Raw genomic sequence first — 6,000 nt, forward strand, 5'->3', positions numbered from 1 at the left:
GCGGGCACCCTGGATAGGCAAGTGTCCATATATTAAAGTCAGCGGTTGCAGTATTTGTAGCTGCTGCCTTTTTTTTTTTTTTTTTTTTAGGCTTTAAGTGAAGTGAAAACCCTTGAATTTACTATCTCTTTAAATAAACCCCTATTCCTATCACTTCTGGCTGGGGGTTAGTCAGTGTGCTCGCCCCCTCCCTTTGGGCTACATCTCTGCAGGGAGTCTTTGTTCTCCTTGCAGGGATGTAGTCCCAAGGGAGGGGGCGATCACGCTGACTAACCCCCAGCGAGAATGGCCCGGATGATGGGGGCAAGCTTACTGAGGAGAAACGGGAAATGAGAAATTCAGACAAAGGGGGGGGGAAAAAAACATTTAGAAGGGCAATTGAAGGAAAAGGTAAGTGAACCAACAATGCACTAGCTTAAAGGAATCTATTTAGAAAACACAGTTTTACAACCCCTTTTAAAGGAACCGGCTACAGCATTTAGTGACCCTATGGTTGTAGAGTGCCTAAAAGCTTTTGGCTTCTGCCCTGCATTACTACATCTTCCCAGCGAGTCTTCTATCTGTGAACACAAGATGTCCTTTGATTAAATATTGGTCTGTAAAACAGCAATGTGAAAACGGAAAATTGTATCATACTTACCAGTAATTTTTCCTTTCCTGGTGCCTATCCATGGCAGCGTACCTGTGTTAGAGCTCCGCCTCGACTCCTCCTTCAGGACAAGTGAATAGCATAAATTAAAGGCATAGCCCCTCCCCCAACATTCTCCGTAATATAGAATACCGAGGGTGGGAGCGTATGCTGCCATGGATAGGCACCAGGAAAGGAAAATTACTGCTAAGTATGACACAATTTTCAGTTTTCCTGGTGCCTCCATGGCAGCATACCTGTGATAAATAACTAGCTTGACACGGGTGGGATAATGCCTAACAATAAATGTTTAACCGCTTCCATACCGGGCTGTTACACACCTCCATACCAGGCCTATTCTGGCACTTCTCTCCTACATGTACAAATCATTTTTTTTTTTTTGCTAGAAAATTACGCAGTACCCCCAAACATTATATATGTTTTTTTTAGCAGACACCCTAGGGAATAAAACGACGGTCATTTCAACGTTTTATCTTGTACGGTATTTGCGCAATTATTTTTCAAACGCCTTTTTTGGGGAAAAAAATTGTTTCATGAATTAAAAAAATAACAAAACAGTAAAGGTAGCCCAATTTTTTAGTAAAATATGAAAGATGATGTTACACCGAGTAAATAGATACCTAACATGTCACGCTTTAAAATTGCGCACACTCATGGAATGGCGCCAAACTTCGGTACTTAAAAATCTCCATAGGCAACGCTTTGAAATTTGTTACTGGTTACCAGTTTAGAGTTACAGAGGAGATCTAGTGCTAGAATTGTTGCTGCCACTCTAACGCACGCGGCGATACCTCACATGTGTGGTTTAAACGGCGTTTACATATGTCGGCGGGACTTGCGTGTGCGTCTGCGCGCGAGCTACCGGGGACAGGGGCGTTTTAATGAATGAATACATGAATACTGTGGCTTACAGCCGCAATCGCGGCTTTGTTTACGGGACCCGGGCGTGACGTCATCACATCGCGCCCGGGTCCTCCGACGGTCATAGAGATGACTGGTGACCATCTGGTCACCAGTCATCTCTATACTTCCTGCCAGCGCCGGACGATTCTTTCTCCGGGCCCCCGATGGCACGGGAGAGCACGGAGAAGCACCGGATGGTGGCGGGAGGGGGGGGATGTCCCCTCCCGCCGCCTGTAAGAACGATCTAGCGGCGGAACCGCCGCTATGATGGTTCTTATGTTGTGCAGAATCGCCGGCACAAGAGATAGATATCTGGATGATGCCTCTAGCTGCAGGCATCATTCAGATTTCCCCCTTCAAAGTCCAGGACGTTATATGACGTCCACTCTGGATGGTAGAGCCACTTTGTGGATGTCGTATGACGGTGACTGGTATTGAAGTGGTTAATTAGAAGAGGACATAGCAGCCTGAACTGCCCTTCTTCCGAACTCAACAGTCATGAGAGCTCCTGGAGCAATATGGTAGTGTCTGAGGAAGGTATGGTGTGAAGACCAGGTGGCGGCCCTGCACACCGTCTCCAACAAAACATTAGCCCTTGCTGCCCAGGAAGCCGAGACTGCCCTTGTAGAATGAGCATTGACTCAGGATGGAGGATATTCTTCACCCTGTAGACCTTCTGGATTAACTTTACAACCCAAGATGCCAGAGTTCTGATGGAAGCTTCTTTGCCCCTGTATTTACTGAACGGTACAATGAAAAGTCTCTCGGAGTTTCTGAAGGGGTCGTGGCTTCTAGGTAGGCCCTGAGCAGTCTAGATACGTCCAGCTCACGACAAGACTCTGAACCTGTGTCTGTAAACACTGGTAGCGCCCAGGGTTCCAACAGGTGGCTTGGAGTAGCGACCTTGGGTATCAACCCTCGAAGGTGGTGAAGTTCCATCCTGTCCGGGAAGAAGGAGATATGGCCGTCACCTATCCCTAAGGAGTGAAGTTCCGAGATCCTTCTGTCAGATGTAATGGCTATCAGGAAAGCCGTCTTTAGTGTCAGGTTCCATATGGCTACTTGTTCCACTGGAGCAAGGGATGGTCAGATAGACCTTCAAGGACCAGGGACAGATCCCACTTAGGAAATGATCGTCTGACAGGTGGACGAATCTTCAATGCTCCTCTGAGGAAAGTGACTACCAAAGGATCCTCCACCCATCTCCTTATTTGTTGCGGCAGAGATCTGTGCCGTCGTAAATTTAACTGTATTCTCAAATTGAGATACACTTAAATCTAGCTCAGATACGGGCGCCGTCGTATCTTAGCTGTCTATTTAGGCTGGCCGCTAGGGGCGTGTACGCTGATTTACGCCTAGAATGCATAAATCAGCGAGATACGCCTATTCACGAACGTACGCTTGCCCGTCACAGTAAAGATACGCCGTTTACGTAAGGCGGTTTCAGGCCTAAAGTTAGTCCACCAAAAAGATGGCGCAGCCAATGTTAAGTATGGATGTCGGAACCGCGTCAAATTTTACGTCGTTTGCGTAAGACGTCCGTGAATGGGGCTGGGCGTAATTTACGTTCACGTCAAAACCAATAAGTCTTTGCGGCGTAATTTGGAGCATGCGCACTAGGATATGTCCACGGACGGCGCATGCGCCATTCGTTCAAAACGTCAATCACGTCGGGTCACGATTCATTAGCATAAAACACACCCACCTCTTCACAATTTGAATTAGGCGCGCTTAGGCCGGCACATTTATGCTACGCCGCCGTAACTTAGGACGCAAGTGCTTTGTGAATACAGCACTTGCCTCTCTAACTTACGGCGGCGTAGCGTATATGAGATACGCTACGCCTGCCTAACGTTAGGCTGATCTACGTGAATCCAGCTAAGTGTGTGTGTGTGGGGGGGGGCTAAAATTGGTGTTCAAAATCTGGTGCAGCTCTGCATAGAAACCATTCAGCTTCCATTTTTTTTTTGGCCAAAGCTTAAAGCGGAGGTCCGCCTAAAAAAAAAAAAAAAAAATTAAAAGCCAGTAGCTACAAATACTGCAGCTGCTGACTTATAATAAATGGACACTTACCTGTCCAGGGTGCCCACGATGTTGGCAGCCGAAGCCAATCAATCGCTCGGCTCCATCCTTGGCTTACAGCTTCACTTCCCGGTTCCCTACTGCGCATGCGCGAATCGTGCTGCGCGTCCTCACTGGTCCCTGCTGTCTTCTGGGACCTTCGTCTTTCCCAGAAGACAGCAGGGGAAGACAGTGTAGGCGCCGGACATGATGTAGGTCAGCATTTGGAAAAGATCCTGTGCGTCTTTGGTTCTGATAAAGGGAAACATCGGACCCCCTGCTGTGAGCCGCAGCATGTGTAAACCCAGCCTTAAGGATGTGATTTCTGATTTCTAAGCCACATACTAGTTCCATGACACTAAAGTGTAACAAAAAATAAAAAATATTTAAAGTTTTGGATTAACTGGAGGGGGATTAGAGCCCCTGTCAGGTTATTTTGCTGCCTGTTCCAATTTTAGATATTCACCCTCTTTATTGTACTGTTTACCGTGAAAGTAAAAGAAAAAAGGCCAAATTTTGGGTTGACAGCAGAGATGGGAAATCTTCCAATGACATCTCTCGATTCCCTCACATTAGAGGGATTTCCTTTCATTTCCTGTTTTGGCTATGGAACAGGAAGTGAAACGAAATCTTCCCTATGGAACAGGAAGTGAAACGAAATCTTCCCTATGGAACAGGAAGTGAAACAAAATCTTCCCTATGGAACAGGAAGTGAAACAAAATCTTCCCTATGGAACAGATGGCAAAATCCTTTCCCTACTGTATCCATGCCTGTATTCTACTTTAATCCCATCCTATTAACTCAGACACATTTGTTCAACCACACTGAAACTGTTAATCTTTAGGTAGCAGGGGTGTTGCTTTCCAGCACTGTGTGTATGGGTGAACACAGCCCAACACCAGAGCATGCATGCATGGGTGCCACTTTAGAAACCGGCTTGCTAAGGGGGCACCTGGAGGAAGAAGGGGTTGTTGGGGGTCCAAGGTAGAGGTAAATGACTGCCCTGTGCAATATTGTTGCACAGAGAAGTTATTTGTAAAAGCAATCAAATAATAATAAAAAAAAAAAAAAAACTTAAAGAGGTTCCTCTTTGTTTCCCTGCAGCGTGCCCTTTCTAACTCCGGAGCATGCGCAGAAGAAATCGCCACACGGCGATTTGCAAATATCTCCTAGACCGGGCAGGTCTGGGAGATATTTCAAGCACCTACAGGTAAGCCTTAATCTAGACTTACCTGTAGGTTAAAGTTATTGTAAAGGGTTTACAACCACTATAAAGCGGAGGTTCACCCTAAAAACAAGTATATACCATTCAATCCAGCATACTGCCGATATGTACAGTATGCTGTTTTTTTTTTCGGTTTACATACCGTAGTATAGTTATTCCCCCCCCCCCCGGCTTCCGGGTAGTGAATCCCGCGGGAGTGGGCGTTCCTATTCAGAGACTAAGTGATTGACGTATGACAAAAGCTTCACCCCCAGCGCATAATGCGCGTCACCAGTTTCCGAAAGAAGCCGAACTGCGAGTCGGCTCTATACGGCGCTATACAGGGCGTCTGCGCACCGACGTTCGGCTTTTTCCGGAAACTGGTGACGCGCATTATGCGCCGGGGGTGAAGCTTTTGTCATACGTCAATCACTTAGTCTCTGAATAGGAACGCCCACTCCCGCGGGATTCACTACCCGGAAGCCGGGGGGAAAATACCTATACTATGGTATGTAAACCGAAAAAAAAAAAAACAGCATACTGTACATGTCGGCAGTATGCTGGATTGAATGGTATATATTTGTTTTTAGGGTGAACCTCCATTTTAACCACTTGCCGCCCGCCAATGACAAATTGACGTCGGCAAAGTGGTTGTAGAATCCTGACTGGACGTCATATGACGTCCTCAGGATTCTGAGCCGCTGCGCACCCCTGGGGGCACGCATCGCGGCGATCGTTGTTGCAGGGTGTCAGTCTGACACCCCGCAACACCGATCTCGGTAAAGAGTCTCTCACGGAGACTCTTTACCACGTGATCAGCCGTGTCCAATCACGGCTGATCACGATGTAAACAGGAAGAGCCGTTGATGGCTCTTCCTCACTCGCGTCTGACAGACGCGAGTAGAGGAGAGCCGATCTGCGGCTCTCCTGACAGGGGAGGTTCGCGCTGATTGTTTATCAGCGCAGCCCCCCCTCGGATCGCCACATGGACCACCAGGGAAGCCCACCAGGGAAGGGCAAAAAAAAAAAAAAAAAAAAAGTCTGAAAAAAAAAGATGCAAAAAAAAATGCCAAAAAAAAAAGATGCCAATCAGTGCCCACAAATGGGCACTGACTGGCAACATAAGTAAATCAGTGCTGCCCCACAGTGTCCATCAGTGCCACCCCACAGTGTCCATCAGTG

Source organism: Rana temporaria, chromosome 5 (genome assembly GCF_905171775.1).
Source record: "Rana temporaria chromosome 5, aRanTem1.1, whole genome shotgun sequence".
In the NCBI taxonomy this organism is placed as follows: domain Eukaryota; kingdom Metazoa; phylum Chordata; class Amphibia; order Anura; family Ranidae; genus Rana; species Rana temporaria.